Below are 18,571 nucleotides of genomic sequence, written 5' to 3' on the forward strand. Positions count from 1 at the left end.
TGTGCATTTGCATAAATGTCTTATGTTTATGTAATAGTGACATCGCTTCATTAGATTTTCTTATTCTTACAATGTGTTGCGTTTCATTTGTAACTTTTTGTCGTGATAGCACGAATGACTTCATTCCAGTAATGAGGCTAATCATAGTTAATAATTATTTTTATAATCGTACCCTCGCATTTCTTGTGTGTATGTATGAATTTGTGTTTGAACACGCAACCTGACATGCGGTTAAACATAGTATCATTGCTTACATCCTGCTTAATGCCTACTTTAAAGTTTAGTAAATACTTGATAATTGTGAATGATCTATCTGAGTGTGCGTGTTTCGTACTATTGAATATTGATATACAATCAAGGAGTCGATTCCATTTTAATGGCAACACTTATCTGTTTTAGGTGAATTTAATTTTAGAATCAAGTTTCGTATTTCAACGATATGCAAATGTTTAGAAGTCGGCTGCAGCCTGCAGTAAGGTTGCCATATGGTGTCGATTAATTTAGCAATGCTTTCTAGAATTATACTAATAAAATACGCTCTAGTTCTGTGTGATTTTTTAAACAGCCTTGACATGAAAATTTAGATATAATAAAATTCTTGTAGAAAAAGCATCCAAACTTCAAGACCTTCAAAGCATTATACTCAGTACCATTACTTTGTTACAAAACAAGTAGGTAATGTAAGATAGCGTACACTACCATTAAGTTAAACTTACAGAAACCTTGTCTTATTTTGCAATATTAAAATATTGTCTCCACGTAACGTTGGATCGAGATCAACACGTTTGTAATTTTGTCGCAACGGTTTTGGCTTGGCGCCGCCATCGCGTAATTTGCGAAGGCCATTCTACGATGCCTTGCGATTAACATTTTGTAATACAAGGAGTATTATAAAATAATTTAGCTGAAGATTGGGTCAGTAGCATCAATTATGATGTTAAGAAATGTGAGAGGATTTCTCGTGTTATGCGATAAGACTGAATATTTCGATGTTTTTTTATCGTTTGCGCATTAGTTTATCCTATCCAATATCGCTTAAAACCAAATGTTTAGGCCTGCTTTGTTTCGCCGTAAATTCGATGTTCGATAACTATCATGTGTCTAAATCAATATTGGGTTTCATACTTTCACGAATTATAGTAGGCCTGGAGTTGAAAATAGAAAATAAAAACTATTTTCTCGAAATGTCTTGCTGCATAGAGCCTTCTTTCGAAAACAGATTACATTTAAGCACCCACTTACGATATAAGGGAACTCCTACACGATTGAAATCAAATACTAATGAGCTACATTGTTTATCCAACATCTAAACACGTGTTTCCTCCGATCAACGGTCTGAGAATAGGAAGACTCGACTTTCTCCACCATTTGCGTTTTGTTTGACTTTTTCATGTTAAATGCTTTCTTGTTAGAATATGGTCTTTGTTTCGAAGCCTTTTATGGCGGTGAAAAGGTTTATGTTACCTATTTGTGTTTGACTAGAGAGTACAAGCACTAATTTTAAAAGAGGCATTTAGAACTAAATCAGTGCCTTTGTTTTACTTTCGAACTGCAAACTGATTTTCAAATATGGTGTTCATTCGCAATTTATAAATTGAAATTGGCTTTTAAATACCAATTTTGTTTTTTTATGTGTGTAATCTAACCTCTTTTTAGATTTGCTGCATAAATGTCATGTTATGAACCAGTATTTATGATGCAAAGTGCAACAAAATTGTCACAGTTAAATATTAATTTCGCGCGTTTGATTTGACCCACATAAAAAGTTTCTTATTTTATATTTCAATTTTATATTTATGTAACGGTGACATTTGACCAATTTGACCCCTATTACTGACATTTTAGACACTCAATGTCAGTCACTTTCAAATCACCTTACATTAAAAGCCGTTTTCGGTGAGTATATTATGCTAGTATTTTTGGATCAGATAATTTCAGGTTATTTGCTTTATTACTATTAGTGTTAAGCAATATTCCTAAGAGTAAAACAAAAGGTTTTATATTTATTGTTATCTTAGAATTGATTGGGTTTTACACAATCGGTGTCAACAAAAGAATTTATAACGTGGTTCGCCTACGTCCCGTATGGGTCAAGTTATGTTGACATACTAATATATCAACGATTACATATTATGACAAATAAGTTGGGCATAATTGGCTATTGTGTAGCCCGCTTTATATTCATAGTTCTGTGGCGAGGTTCTGTAAAACTGTCGAGTATCGACTACAGGCTAGCCATCGAGTAATTTTGTATGAACATTGGATCAGCGCCTCTGACGGCGGCCGTATGAATTATTTTGCAGTACATTTTAAATGTTAAACTCTCGTTACACGATAATACCGACTGTAGAGAATCGCGCTACTGAGCTAACTACATATTTTATTAATGCTACCGTTAAAAAACCTCAAAAAGGTATTCCAAATTTTAATAATCTATGCATGAGTGATTGCTTTTAAATCATTAGATACAAAAAATGGTGGTTATAATTTGCGTATTAATAACAGTGATGTATGTTAGTTACACAACATACTTTCAATATGTAAGTACGAGGTTATGGCAATTAATAATTTTCACCTGAACCCTGACATGCGGGCGTTAATGATCGCACTAGCGTATGGGAAACTGAATGATTCGGCGAAATGCATCTTTGAGTTTCTTCTACACAACTTACTGTACAAGTTTCTATAAAGTGTTTCGAAGATCCGTTTGGAGATGGTGCGCAATATTTTCACTTAATTTTCTGATTTTACTGCGAATTTAAGAATTACTTGATGACAATGAATGACATATACTTTATCTAGCATATGCTCGTTAATGTTTATCAATTGTAAAACAGACCTCTTAAGAATCATAAAATCACGATTTATATATAAGTTTCTCGGATGCAAGAAACGCTTAAGATTATTTTAATGATAAATACGAGTAAAGTAGCACGTCTTATGTAAAATAATAAACAAAATTACATTTATTTCGCAGTGCCCTTACTTCCTCGTTAGTAGTGTCACTACAAAACTTTTAACAAGCAACATAACGAGTTGTTTGAAAGTGAAAATATGCAAGAACCTAATGATCTGTATAGTGGAGCCACTGATCACTGAGTTGACTGAGTTCCGGGGTGTCATTATATGTCAAACTAACAATTTAAGTAAAAAATACAAGTGATATAATTCATATTCGCATTTGATCGTAACTTTTTTTTTATTTGCTATTTCAGAACGTTATTTTTTTCATTCCAGCTGTCAGATGTGGTAACACTTTTAAATTTGGATTTGAATTTTCTTGTTTTTTTTTTTGGGAATTCAAATGTCAAGGTGGAACTAGTTTTGAATTAGGAATCAACACTTTTTTTAATGCTTTACAATGAATTTAGTTAATAAGTAAACTATGCCGATGCGATGCTAATTGTTTTCTCTTTCCTAAAGTTTCTAGATTTTATTTAAAAATAGCTAAAAGTTTTTTTGTAATTTAACACTGATTTTATGCGCATCAAAAACTCATTTTCTAATCTGTTAGCTACATTACTTTAAAGTTTTCTACTACGAAGACAATATAAGGCCATAAAAGATATGCAAAAGATATCGTATCATGTGGAACACCTGTTGAGCGTTAACTTAACCGCTGTATGCATATGCGCACATGCGCGCCGAACATAGTGCCACTAGAATAGAAAGCACGTGAAAACGACAACGCGGATTAAATTTGGTTAAACAGCCAATGAAAGTTGTTTCCTATTGATATTTTATTTAGAAACTTTTATTTTATTGCAGGCTATGTACGGATTTAACTAAATGGGAATTCGTTCTTTAGTAGCCATGAACAAATAAAGCCGTATTTGAAGAATAAAAAAAATCTTAAATTAAAATTTAGTCACACTTAATACCATATAAAAACAGTACATAAGTACCTACATATGTTTCTTTTTTAATATTCGTTTGCCTAAGTATGACAACGATTGCTAGATTTTATCGTTAATTTTATTTTTTTTATCAGACTTTTCGTATGGGCAGAAGATTACACAACAGAAAAAGAATGAAAACATCGTCTAATAATATAAAACAAAAATGTCATACCGTAGTAGAACATTGGCTTACTCATTTTGAGCTAAAATGTATGATTCAGTGGAAATAAAACTCAATAGCGTCTCAAATTTTACTTAAACAAATAAATTGGCCTCTACCTCTGCAAGAATGAAGACTTGACATTACTTCAAAAGCTATACAATGAAAAATAACCTCTCCAATTACATAAGAATGTGTTGCTATATTATTATTTTTAATAAATATGCTTGTATATACAGATGCGTTGAAGATAAACAAATAATACTAATTAAGCGTCCCGTCAGTCTTTGTGATTCGAAGGTGATTGCCGAAGACGTGTAAAGATGACATCCAAGGTTTCTTGTGTACTGTGTTACATTCATTATTGGCCGTCGTTAATGATATACAGTATTAAAACAAGTTTGTTAGTTCGTTTGTTTAGGATTATTGCAGATATTACTTAATCTAAATTGACTAAAATGTAGTTTATTAAAAACATGCTGCTGCCTGCGACTACGTATAGAAAGAATTTGCTGGAAAAAAGTATTTTTATTGTTAATCCAGGTTATATAAGTTATCTGTGAACCAAATGTCATTAAAATCTATTCAGCAGTTTTGGTGTACTGACAAACAACCATTCAAACATCCAAACTTTTGCATGTATAGGTATTGTAAGTAACAGAAAAAAATTCAATTAAGATCAACCATCAAACCTTCTCTGTTTGGGTTATTTTATGCACAAGCTCGAATTTATTGTCAGTTTCTAACCAAGTTGAAGTTATACGACTTTTACATTTTCACAAAAATAATTCCCAAAGCATCTTCTCAGCGAAGTGAAACCAAAACAAATCCGACTGCACCCAAGTAATTACATTAATTCGCGAGTCAATGACTACGCGTGTTATAACAATGGCCAATTATACACACGATTGTATTTCTTTACCTTATAATTAACATGACCGCCATCACAAAGATTCTTTGGGATTTTATTGATTTCCCTAATTCATTTTTTAATAATTTCCTATACATAATTGCGAAATAATGCTCAATAATTTGTCATAACGAAAACCCATAGGTACCAGTTGGCCGCTAAAAATATTGTTCAAAGTTTAAAAAAGAAAAATATTATTGATTCTTTTTTTTATGTGCCAGTGTTATATGTTTTTATTTGGCTGTGACTTTTTTATAAAACTTGTTTTTATTTAAATTAACTCACGTTCGAACTTTGAAACTAGTTTTACAGATTTTGCGGTTTGTTTATTTGGCAATGCTAAATGTGTCCTTACTTTTTTTGATATTGTTTTAAAACATATCTTTGGTAAAATTTTTATTCACTTATTTAGATGTTTTATCCACAAATAATTACTATTATAGAGCTTCAATATTTTTATTATAGCTGTATACAGTACCTACCATGTACTTATACTTTTCTCATGGCTTATTATAAGACATCTAGTGATTTTTTCCTCATCATTAAGTCTCAAGCCCGCTTCAATGAACATCAGGGTAGAATTAAAAAATGTCTGGGAAACTTTACAATCACATAGTCTATCGGACGATGACTTCAGCCATCTTGGATCTTGCTAAGGTATGATTATCCTGATTCAACGTTTAATTGTGCTTATAGCATTGGTCTCGCATGCCATCACGTGAGCTGCGATATTTTGTATGAGTATCCGAACTGAGAAGACCGCCATATTGGATTATACGTGATCTAATGTCAATAATGGCGGGAGATGAGAATGATTGAATTCTGATCTAGGATGTTGACATAGATTAAACATGTTATGATAAGAATTGCATTTGTACACGTTTGTTTGAAGACAATATTGAACTTTGAAACAAAATGTAATAGAAAACGTTTTTCTGTATGTATTTTTTGGCATCGTTGTTATACTTTATTAAACATCGTTAAACATAACTATTCTGATTTAAAGATTTGTTAGAAATATGAGACTTTGTAAAAATTGTCTTTTGTGATATTTTATATACCTACTTTAGACAAGAGTATTTTATCGACTTCTTGTCACCTTTTTAGATCAAAACCTGGCGAATTTTGTTTCAATTTACAATTTGGTTTTTAGTAGTAAACAAAAATAATTCGATTCGTTTATACTACATAAACGAATCGAATTATTTTTGTTTACTTTTTGCTATCAGTGTCTGATTGATTGAACTGAGCTCATCTTTATAAATTGATCTAACCACTGACATCACTTTAACATGTAACTATATGTATGATGCTTATTTGTGAAGTTTATGTGGTATTTTCCTTCGTAGTATCACGTTTTCAAATGAAAAAATATCTTTAAGAAACTTTGCAGATACGATATATTGTTAAAAGAGTTCATTGATTTATATTTTAATAGTATTGTCAGTAAAGAGACATTTTGAAAAGGTTGAGATATGTGCCTTTTTCAAACTAGCGTGCTCAAGTTATTTTAATCACAAAAGACTTCACTGACATAAGACTATGTTTTAAGTAAAGAGTGTCAATGAAATGGAAGGTTTTCGATACATATTAAATTTTTGATATAGAACTCCACTAATAAATTCCTAAATTGTCGCAACATCTAACCCGTGTACAATTAGAATATTTGTCACAAGTGTGTACAGGTGTTTCCCAATTCTGTTTGACATGTTGATAGTAACATGTTTTACTTACACAATACAGGTTAAGTTGGCTCTATGAATTTTAAGGAGTATTTTTTTAAGTAACGTTTTGAATTTTTGATACCAAAGTATTTTACCACTCATTGCCTTGTAGGAAGGGATTGGTAACAAAATAGTGTATGAATTATGAACTACTCTCTACTCTTACTAATATAAATGCGAAAGTTTGGATATTTGTCAGTTAATCACGCGATTGGTGAATTTTTAGATAGTCAGATCTGATAGATCAGGATTAACACATAGTATAAATATTTTCTCCCTCGAGAAATCTTTTATGCGTTGAAATACGAACTACTACTACCATTTTTTGCTCTGGAAAAAAATCTTATTGTTGAAGTCTGCAAGCTAATTAAAGAAAGACAGATTAATTAGTTGATCAGTGAAAGAGTGCATTACTTTTTTTATTTTAGGCTTAATTTACCATTTTATTACTAATTATGCTGACATTTACTACGCATAAACCACGTTGTTTGTTGCACGTGCCAACGTGCACGCATGTTTTGGAATTCTCTAGTCATCAAATGCGTGCACGCAGTTTCTATCTAAACAAATATTATTGATTGCTAGACATTGCTTGGCTGCTTAAAGCATTACAGGCTCGAATCAAATAGAAGAATCCAATTACCTGTCAACAGTAATGGATAATGCTGTTATATTTTAATTACGAAGCAACATCTGTGAATCGAGACAATTACACTGTAATGTACCTACCAACCGTTTCGTACCAACTATTGGTTATTGAGAGCAGACATTTTTTTGAGTAGCAGTATTCTTAACACATATCTCAATTGACAACTTGTGTACGTCACATCGATGGTCATTATTTCATACATTGCTGCTTTGACGTAACGTGTCAATTACTAAGATATAAGTGAAAAAAGCAATGTTCATCATAGTGGCTTTCAAATATTTTCAACTGAGATACATTGACATGATAACCCCTCAGATTTTAGTACAAGGCATGCATGAATGCTCATGAATTCTCCCTTTGCAAATTAATAAATAAGAAAATTCTTAAATTTCCCTAACACCCATTGGCTCCATGATCCAGTCATCTCTCTCTCTTCCTTACTATTCGTCCGATATGGTAGTGGGGTCAGCCTTCCTTACACTCTTCTTCCACTGTGCCCTATCCTTGACGTTATTTACCTCAACTTCATCCAGTCATCGAGTTTTTACATAGTTGCGTAGAAAGCTCTCGTTCCCATGTCACAATGGGTAGAGAGAACCGCGTTCACAGGCTTACGTAATGGCGGGGGCCTATCTACCATATAATTCTTACAATGTTAAGAAAGTGATTATATACTTGTAAAAAATGTACCTATTGATCTGTCAATCTGTTTGTTTTTTAGCGTGCGATATGATGGACCTTTTGTGTTCATAATGTTACTTGCGACTGTATTGTTTGAGGTGAATTAAGTGAACAGTATGTTATTAAGTCGTTATATTTTGCTTTGTATTCAACCATTAAGTTGTTTTACGATCTATTCAGACTTTTTAGAATCTAGTAATTGTCTTAGAATTTCTATTTTTTTTACTATATGAATATTTCTACATACATAATATCCCGCCTGTTATATCAGAAGATTTAGATAACATACACTTCTATAAAATACACCGACGTTTAACCATTAACAATATTCGTCCTATTTAATAAAGGCCGAACCTATTGCCATTTACCGGGCATGTTTACAAACTCCGGTCTGCTATCGAAAAATAATATAATATAATTTAGAAAAGACCTATACCACTTAGTCTGATCTGTGAATTGAAATCGGGACCGCATGAAAAGCAGTCGGATACACTACAGACCGAGCAACAGAAGCAATCTAAATAGTTTCTCTAAATAAGTCGACACAAAAATTTGTCAGCAACAAATACAAGCAATAATACCTGTCTTTACAAACCGAACTCGCTACTCTCTTTTTTTTAACTATCTTTACACATACTTTCTCGTTTCACGTCAAAGAACAACCGCTACAACAAAACAATACACAACTGTTGGCCGTAGGTTAACACTGTCTGACGCCAATACTAATGAGACAGATTATAAACGCATACAACGCATTGTGTGGCACATGCTTTATACTGGTTTTTAAATTTACCTCCAATTTTAAATAGTGACATTCTTATGTCTTGTTTGACAGTTGAGTTTTTTAAATATATATTTTATATTTTTTTATGTTAATGGCTGTTGAACACATTTTTAAATAAATATTAATTGATAAAATGTCAAACTCGATTTGTTTTTACACAAATGTTGTTACATACAAAATAATTATTAATATTTCCTATAAAAATGATTGATATCTTTTCTGTACAAAATTAATGATCATAGAGAAGAAGAATCTTCCTAAAAAGTAACTATTACAACGTTAATTCAAAAATGAACTTTAGTAACCTGTTACTAAAGTATTAAATAGCTTCATCATTTAGGAGTCAATATGTTCAATACAAATTGTCAAATCACCATTCCGCGTTACATCACAGCTAATTACAGAGAAATAACTGCTAAAACGCTTTTAATAGCAATAACATGTTGCGCCCATAACATTACTACAACGTGAAATTTTCAACATTAATCTTGTATAAGCGTTGCTTTAGAATTCAGCTATTTGTAAGCAATTGAAATATAATCATCGTGTTGAGACATCGTTAATGTGATTTTGACGAATGAGACTGTCATTATGATAGGGAACTCTTGATGGAGGTCTGTGACCTAGATACAAGTGGTCTTCAAAAGGGCATGTGTGGTACATCTTAATATTTTCTTCATTTCATATAACGTGAATTTTTATCGTTCTAATATTATAAATGCGAAAGATTGTGACTATGGATGTATGTTTGTTACTTTTTCACAAAGAAAACCATTTAAAGGATTTTTATAAAATTTGATAATAATAATATAACCTAGATTAACAGAAAATACTCTTTACCTCGGAAATCTGAAAATCAAAGTCGGGGCTGGAAGCTAGTAATATGAATATTTAATAATGTTATATACTTTTTGCTTCTTAAAACTTCAAACGATAAAGAATAATAGTTCTCATCAATAAATAGGTAACGAAGTTAGTACGTATAGATATTATGGCAATTACATCAAAACTAGCTATCTAGACTATAAGTACTACATATATTAATATCCCACTTACAAAAACAGTACTGTTATATTTCATGCTAATAAACCAATTATCGTTATTTTTAATTATCACCTATTAATTTTTACAACACATACATCGTTCTAATAATTAAGTATATGACAGCGTAAAGCGATAAATGCGATCTAAGATTTTTTTAATCGTGTAACAAGTTTCATAAAAAACGTATAGAGATGTTTTCCACTTATTCTGTTTGTCTTCATAATTATTGTATTGCCTCCGATTTGGCAGTTGTGTTCACAACTGCAGATCTTTTATCTTTATAGTACTGAAATATAGGCTGTAAATCACGGCTGACCGCAAAATTTCAGTGGTAAGTTTCTGACACTATATACGCGGAATTTACTTCAACGATTATTATCATGGTGATCTCAATGTGTCATGAACAACGCGATTTATATCATTTGGCGATTGAAAAGAGTGGTCAAGAGTTTCTTGCTAGCTTTTCTCCTTGGCCCTACATTCCGAACTTTCGGTAAATTCACTTTCTGTATCATTGACTTATCATAAGTGTCAGCGTTTGACTTAATTTAAAAATGAATTTGATTTAAATATTTATATCTTTACGTCAATCAGGTGATTTATCAGTTTTCTCTCAGTAAGAAGCTATATCAACAATCTAGTGCACTCGACAATTCATTACGGAGTGCGGCACTTATTAGAATTCAATAATGGCGCCCGAGTTCATTGCCGCCATACCTACGTGTCGATCAACGCCCATCCATCTGTGGCTGAACGCGTAATACCATCGCCTATTTATAAACATAATTTGAAAATACAACCTCTTGTCGCAGATTAATGACCAGCCATTTAAAAGTAAAATTTGGAACATTTGAATTTTCTTATTGGCAGAATGGATTGATTTAAATCGTCTTAATGGTATGATTTAAATAAAATATGAATTTAAATGTAGATTAATTACGATGGTGGTGAATTTGCATGAACTTTTCATTACAATTTATAATTTTAATATAATTTACATTACTCGTTGAACATTTTCTAGCTTTGGCTAAAGATAATTGTTTTTTATTTGGTACTTAAAAGTGGCCCATTATTAATATTAGAGTATAGGATTTATTAGAAACATGAGTAACTGTAGTAAAGTACTTTCCTTTAACTCAATTACAAGTTATTTTCCATAAATTAAACTGGTAAATGGTTCTTTCATCAGATTGAATCTAATTAAAAATATCTATTAAAATTATATCCTGTTCAAAAAGATAACGTTTACGATTATTGGAAATGAAACTTGTTAAGATTTCATTTTGTAAGTTCCAGAACGAAATTTAAAAATCAAGTTTGTTGTTGCGCAACTTAACCATATGTTGTGTACCAAGAGTACCAACATAGCGATACCATCTGTCATAGTCATGTTGGCAGCACGCAAGCTAAAGGAATGATTATCGCATGTTCTTTGAAACGTCAGGTATTTAACTCGATAGTTTAGTACCTATTCAAGATTATTAGATAAGTAAACTGATTGTCAGTTTCGATATGTTTTCTACAGCTTATTTTAAAACTATCCCGTTATATACTGTTCGTTTATGGTCCCATTTAGCAGTTCAAAAACCTCAGAATACCAAATAAAAAATTTTCCTTAAAAGGCAAAAATCCTCAATGAGTGGACCACTAGATGTTAAGCTCCCACGACATTCAATTGCATCACTGCGACAGCTCAAGATTATCTAGACAGATTTGTGGATACACAACTTAATGTTCACCTGATGCTTGACCAGTTTTATTTATTACATAGCGGTATTTCAACACAATGAGGACCTACACCAAAATGTTCTACGTGACTAGATTCCAAACGTCCGTTATTATATTTTTTCGGGCTTTTCTACAACTAATCTTTGCTAGATATGAAGATCACGAATTTAAAATATATCTTGTTTTGCAAACAACGTCCCACGAGGACATTCTTTATTCTTGTTTAAAGTAAGTGCTCTTTTGAGTCCATTAAATCACGAATGACACTAAAATAGGAGAAATAAAAGCGAAGGTGTAATGTAGAGCAAATAAGAACAAAACAATCTTGACAGATGGGATGACCGGGCAAAAACTAAAGTGTCAAGGCGCGTCTAGTAAAGACGCAAGTCTGGTATCATTTTATTGCTGCATTCGTGTGCCACACCCACACATAGGAACAGGTTCGACAAATACGCGCGCATCATTTGTTTCGTCAACATGGCCGCCGGACCTCTTACTTTCGTTATTTTCACTTTCGTTCGAAGTAATACGTTGTATAGATAATGTTATTATTAAGTTACTTAATCTCGTTTTAAACTTCCGTATGTGGGCGGGTTTGTTTGTCTTACTAATTGCCGTTTAAACTTTTTATTGGAATGTTTTCTAAAAGCTTTTGTTTTATTTGCAGATTGTCGTGCGCGGGGAGAGGAGTTTGACACTTATTTCAGGTAACATTTTACATTATGGTCCTAAATATGACTCAGACCATTTATCATGGTTATTTACGTTACTATATTATAACAAAAAAATATTGATTTTATCCTCACGATTAGTAATTAAGCATAAAATTGTATTTAAATGTTGGAGGTCCTTATTTGTTTGTTCAACCGGTTGTACCTAAATTTAGCAAAGAAACCGAGAATAAGATACGCCTGAGGAATCAATTCTTCATATTGACGTAGCGAATAAGTATCCGAGTATACGTGTATCTGCAAAAAACTATAAACTGTTTGCGATTTCATCGAAATGTCAAGAGCATTAATATTCATAAAAAGCGAAGCGAATGGACGTCGCATTAGCGATACCGAAGTCTAACGTTGCTTAAAATGCAAAATTAATTTCTTGAAAGGTCACAACTGTACGACCATTGATGTGGAAAATTTCCGCAAATGAAATACGTAAAGTTCTTGCCTGTTTACAACTAATATGGTGTTTTTTGCACTAAGTAGTATTAATTAATCAATGTAATTATAAGTAGCTGTTTTGTAAAATATTATTTAATCGTTCGTCTTTAACACGGCTGCTTGAGTTTGTTTTTCAATGTTTTTTACAAACAAAAAAATACAGGTCTAGTAATTTGGGTTAACTTTTGTTTGATAAACTTAAGAGTGTTTGAATTTCATTAAAATCTGTGCTACATTAGGCCAGTTACCATGGAATTATGCACTCTGCATAAGCTAATACACTCGCACCGAACAATACCTTTTTGTAGGAAAATGGGTATAAAACCCGAATTTTATGTAAAAATAATATTTGACATTCATTTCGGTTCTATTTTTGGACGTATGTGGGTAAGTAGAATAAAACGAGGTGTTAATTTACTAATAATATAATTCATGAATAATTCAAGACGCGTTTTTGACATCGCATTATTAATAGAAAGTTTATTTATCCCAAATTATCTACATACTAATTAGTAAGAAAAACATTAATAGAAAATGGGAAAACCAAGTAAAAATCATGTAAAAAATAATGTTACAATAAATATTAGCTACTTATTTTCCAATAAAAAAGAGTGAGTCCCTTACAAGCCGGATTTTTACAAGCCAGAATTAATTAATTTTCGACAATCAGAAGGTGCGGTGACTCTACTTGCTAAAAAGTCGGAAAATTAATTAATCATACCTTAGACCGTGCCGTGGAGTGTCACTATTTAACCTAATAGACAAAGTTAGATACAATTTTGTTGTTAAAGTATACAACACAACATAATGCGCTCATATTCTTTGAAGTATCATATGGTTCAGGTATACAGAGCTCATTATCAATATTATACTACTAACAAATGCAATCTGAGAAAAAAGTGCATTGACCCCGATTGTTACCATATAATACTGTTACTTACTGTACAAACGTTTTCTTGTGACTAGTACCTATATCAAGCTGTTTGTGTAACTGGGTGGTAGGATGATAGGTTAAGTTTTATAAAAGGTTAAAGTTTTCTAGGATAGTGAGCGAGCGCCAACAATAATCTCTACGATTATTTCCTTGTTTCTAAAAAGGATTCATTAAAAAAATAACTTCAAATATATAGTGTTGCATGAATATTGAAAGAGACCTAATGCGTTATTTGTATCAGAAGCGTTCATTTCTCTTTTATTCCATCCATAAAAGTAATATTATCCCCTAGAACAGCTTATACATCAATCATTTTCGTCTTCGCTGTATTAAAGTTCTAACTAGTCTTGTTATCAGATAGAGCTGCTAGCATACCTATTATTACCTATAGTGTTTAATTCGACCGAACATTCTAATCCAAAACCTCATAGCACGTATAAGAACTATCATCTCTTAGAACCAAAGCACATAACAATCAGTAATCTCTATCACAATAGGCACCCAAACCGCTTCAAACCGGTTCACCAGTGAAATTGGAAATGTACAGCCATATACCACCTGGCACTTTCGCCAACATAACAATAACACCTGATAACGTGTTATAAATGTTATACAACACAAGTTCTCGGTCATATGACGACCCTGTTGAGAGAAATTCGATGATTTACATAACACTGGGTGTGTGGAATAAATTAAATCATTTCGTACGATACGACGGCTGTTTCTCTTGAAGGGATTGACAGTCTTAAAGTGTTAAGTGTTAGGCCTTTCGTACGATGATCGGCGCGACGCGTGTACCAGTCTCAATGGATTTGTATGATGATAGTCGCTTGAACACTAAACTCATTGACTTGTGTAGATTTGTGTGTAGGTACGAAAGGCCTTATGCGTAGAGGCTATCCTTTTTTCTTTAGTGGGTATTTTTTTAGACTAAAAGCTTCTGTTGAGAATGCCTTAAATACATACTTTAGTTGATGGTTTAGACTCTTCAAAGGTTTATCGGTTGGCGATTTGCAAATTAAACTTGAAAGTTTGTTATCTGATCAACTAAAAAAAGGGTATAAATATCCTACACTTTGATCGCATATATTAATTATCTCTTATCTAGTTTTATGTTCTATCTAAAAGAAGTATCTAATACGTGAAAGTAAAGCTAAGATAACTTGCGAGGTGGTTATTATGTTAGTAGTACTGCACTGAACAAGCTTTTAGTACTCAACATCGAATAATGCAACCCGGTTGCTAAACGGCTATCAATTTCCTACTTGTTGATTTGTTACTTGCTTATAGTACCGACATCGAAAATAGATTTTAATGAGTCATCATTTTTAACTTGTACGTTGACTCTTGTTTTATATTATACAAAAATTACCTTATGAATTAAGTTACCTTTTGAGTATCATTCTGAATGAAACACACCATTATGATTCAAGCTATTTCATTTGTATTATCGGTTTCCGTACAACAACTACTAAAGTCTATTTAGTTAAAAATAGAATTCGAGTTCAATACAACCAGCTACCACAGATTTTCTTTCTCTTTTCTCCCAATAACAAAATGTAATAACAACCTGTTGATCTCGTTAACCTAAATAGCACTTTATCCAATTGACATAAAGTATATTATTCAATACTAATTCGACTCGTAAGGTTGTGTAATCCGACGTGTGGTTCGGAGGTATGCCGTTGATTCTGTTCTCGGTTTTCATACAACTGTACCTACTGTATTTATTGATTGCTTTTATTCAATGTGTTTTTAATATGTCAGTTACGAAACAGTCGTAATGTTAGTCATGAATTTTGTTTTTTAAAAAGAAGCTTCGGACTTATCGATGTTCTTTTTTAAAATTACGCAACCGATTGAAGTGTTTTCTTCTTTTTGCTTATAAGGTTTTTATACAGCCAGTAACATGCGTAAAAATATTAATTTATTCGCTGAGGAATCTGTCAAATTGACATTTGACGTGTGGATAAACGTCAGTTTCTTTATAATCTCGCAATGGGAAAGCACTTATAAGTAAAAAAACATGTTGCCCATTAATAAACTCCCACGCATATCCTGGAAGGATAAAAGAGTATTATGTAAATCCAAATATCAAATCATTGCTTACCGGTTGTTTTTGTTTCCCGGAACAATACAGTAATACAAATAGTAAAATAATATATATTATCTGCATAATTAAAGCGTCATAAGTTATTTGTCTCATCCGTTGTTTGACAGGTATTGAGGAAATAAGAGTCTGCATTCTTTCTTTCGTTACATAACACTTTCTCACGATGCACGGCGGTATCGTCATGCAAAGAATATATTAATACACGAACGCCCTCTGTAGTGTTAATTATATCATAGAGATCGCGTATGCCATTCTAATTAGGCTTATTATAAACAGGAACGGTAATAGCTGGTGCCGTTTTAGGCTCGGAAGTGGTATTGTTTCCTATTATGATTGTGATTTAAATTTATTTTGTAACAATTATAATAACATTATACAAACTATAAATGTATGTTTTATGTTGACTAAGTACAGCCAAAAAATTGCTTAAGGTCTTAATATTATTGTCAAAACCTTTATGATTATTTTTTATAAATGCCTAAACATAAATGTTGCAAAATAGCAATGCGAATAAGTAGGTACAAATTTTGTAGCTATTTACATACCCACTTACTTAATCTAGACGCAAAAAAATGTATAAAAAAGCACATTTAGTTGAATTATGCCTAAAAAGACAAAGAGGTTGTATAACAGGTTTGACAATTGATAAAAACGTTGTTTTTTGTTACCCTGGTGGCATTGGCATGGTTTTTTCAGAGCTGGTTGGTTACATGAGAAAAGGTCTGAGGTCAATGCTGTGCAGGTTTCACTCAACGTATTAAACACCATATAATGACGGCTGTCCAAAACCAAAACCTAGCAAGGGACATTTTTACTCAAACACCTTTTCTTTAACCAATATTTCTAAAATTTTTTGCTGCGTCTTTTCCAAAAACACCTGTATTTCTATCTTATATAGAATCAAAGTTATGAACATGCTTAAACCTAGCAAGTGCCATTCGTACTCGGAGGTTACAAAATCAAAAAGCTAGTAAGTAACATTTCCAAGTTCAAAATCCTATCAAGTACTATACATGCTAGGTTTTTGAATTTGCGAATTGAACTTACTAGGCTTTTGAATTTGGAATTGGTATTTTACTAGGTTTTTAATCTTGGAAACGTCCCGTACTTTGTTTAAAAAACTACTGAGGTATATAGCAATAGTAAAAGCAAAAAAATAGTAAGTCACCATGCGGACCGGTGCGAATGTAAATAATGTTGTTTATTTTATTCTTAAATACAATACAAAATATTTGTTTGTCTGTCTGTTTGTCTGTCTGTCTGTCTGTCGGTCTATCTGTCTGCATATTCTTTATAGCTGACCCGTGCAACTTCGCTTGCGTCACATAAGAGAGAATGGGTCATGATTTTCCCCGTTTTTGTAACATTTTTGACTGGTACTCTGCTCCTATTGGTCGTAGCGTAATGATATATAGCCTATAACCTTTCTGGATATATGGGCTATCTAACACTGAAAGAATTTGTCAAATCGGACCAGTAGTTCCTGAGATTAGCACGTTCAAACATACAGACAACAAACTCTTCAGCTTTATAATATTAGTATAGATAGTATTATAGTATAGATAGAAACAAAAACTACTCGACGGATTTTAACGAAACTTGCTACAGTTATACTTCATACTCCTGGGCACGTCAAAATATACTATTCATCGCGCTAAATTCAGTAGGAGTAGAGAAGTGAAAGGAAATGTTGAGAAAACGGGAGAAGTTACTTGATTTTTTAAGTTTCTGTCGCGTGTGCAGCCTCAATGGTTAATGTTACAGCGAAACCAGGTATAACGGACATTTCCGACTAATAAATATAAATGCGAAATGTTTGTGAGTATGTTTGTGTGTATATATGTTTGTTACTCTTTCACACAAATACTACTGATCCGATTACGATGAAATTTGGTATGTAGGTAGCTGAAGACCCAGAATAACATATAAGCTACTTTTTATCCCGGAGTTTCCCAGGGATCGGGATTTACACGGGAATGGTTCCAAGCGGACGTTTATAGAAACCAATTGAAAAACCTAGGTAGAGATGTTACTAGGTTTTTGCTATTGGATAAACATCATACATATTTTGAAGTATCTAAAATAGTCATTAGTAAGGCACATAAAAATTGTCTAAATGCACTTGTGTTAAATTTGACTATTCCACAAAGTAAAACAATTTATAATTATTCATTAGGAAACAAGACAGGTATAAAAAAGTAATTCTAATCCAAATGGCAATAGAAAATCTTTCAGGTCTTCTCCTGTATAATTAGGTCAGATGCACTTGCTAGGTTTTGGTTTTGGACAGCCGATGAATAAAAAAGTAAAACCACGTGATATCTTCTATCTTGAAGTAGAATTAGCATTTATGATTGCCGTCACTTTTACACTTGCTTTATAAATATTTATTCAGATTATGCGTGTTAAATCAATGAATACCACCTGACAGCGTTCATTTTAAACCTCCCGTGAGAGTCAGCCTTTTATTAAAATTATTTATCGACTTAAAATGAAATCGTAAATGCTAATAACCGTTTATGAAAACATAAAGTTCGTATAGCTAATGACAAAAAATGTGATGGACTGGCCTCGAATAATAGCTCAATAAAATAAAAAAGTAACATGTGTCAGAATTTACATTTCAAAATAAGAACACTCGGCTACTTACATCTCAAACAATGGATGGAAGAAACAACAAAACAGTTTTGTAATCGGATGCGCAATCCATCATTATAATCGGCATTATTAAAATCGATGTGAGTTATCTTCTGGACCATGAGTTTAAAAACAAATTTTGGAC

General features: G+C 32.3%; 1 protein-coding gene across 1 annotated transcript in view; it reads left to right on the forward strand.

Moving 5' to 3' along the window:
- Nucleotides 1–18,571, forward strand: part of RhoGEF64C (Rho guanine nucleotide exchange factor at 64C) — a 171,910-nt gene that overhangs the window by 24,749 nt on the left and 128,590 nt on the right. The window contains exon 2 of the mRNA XM_076122406.1: nt 12,247–12,286. The gene's annotated coding sequence lies outside the window, so the exon portion shown is untranslated. The remainder of the gene's footprint in view (nt 1–12,246; nt 12,287–18,571) is intronic.

This window comes from Anticarsia gemmatalis, chromosome 14 (assembly GCF_050436995.1).
Source record: "Anticarsia gemmatalis isolate Benzon Research Colony breed Stoneville strain chromosome 14, ilAntGemm2 primary, whole genome shotgun sequence".
Lineage (NCBI taxonomy): Eukaryota > Metazoa > Arthropoda > Insecta > Lepidoptera > Erebidae > Anticarsia > Anticarsia gemmatalis.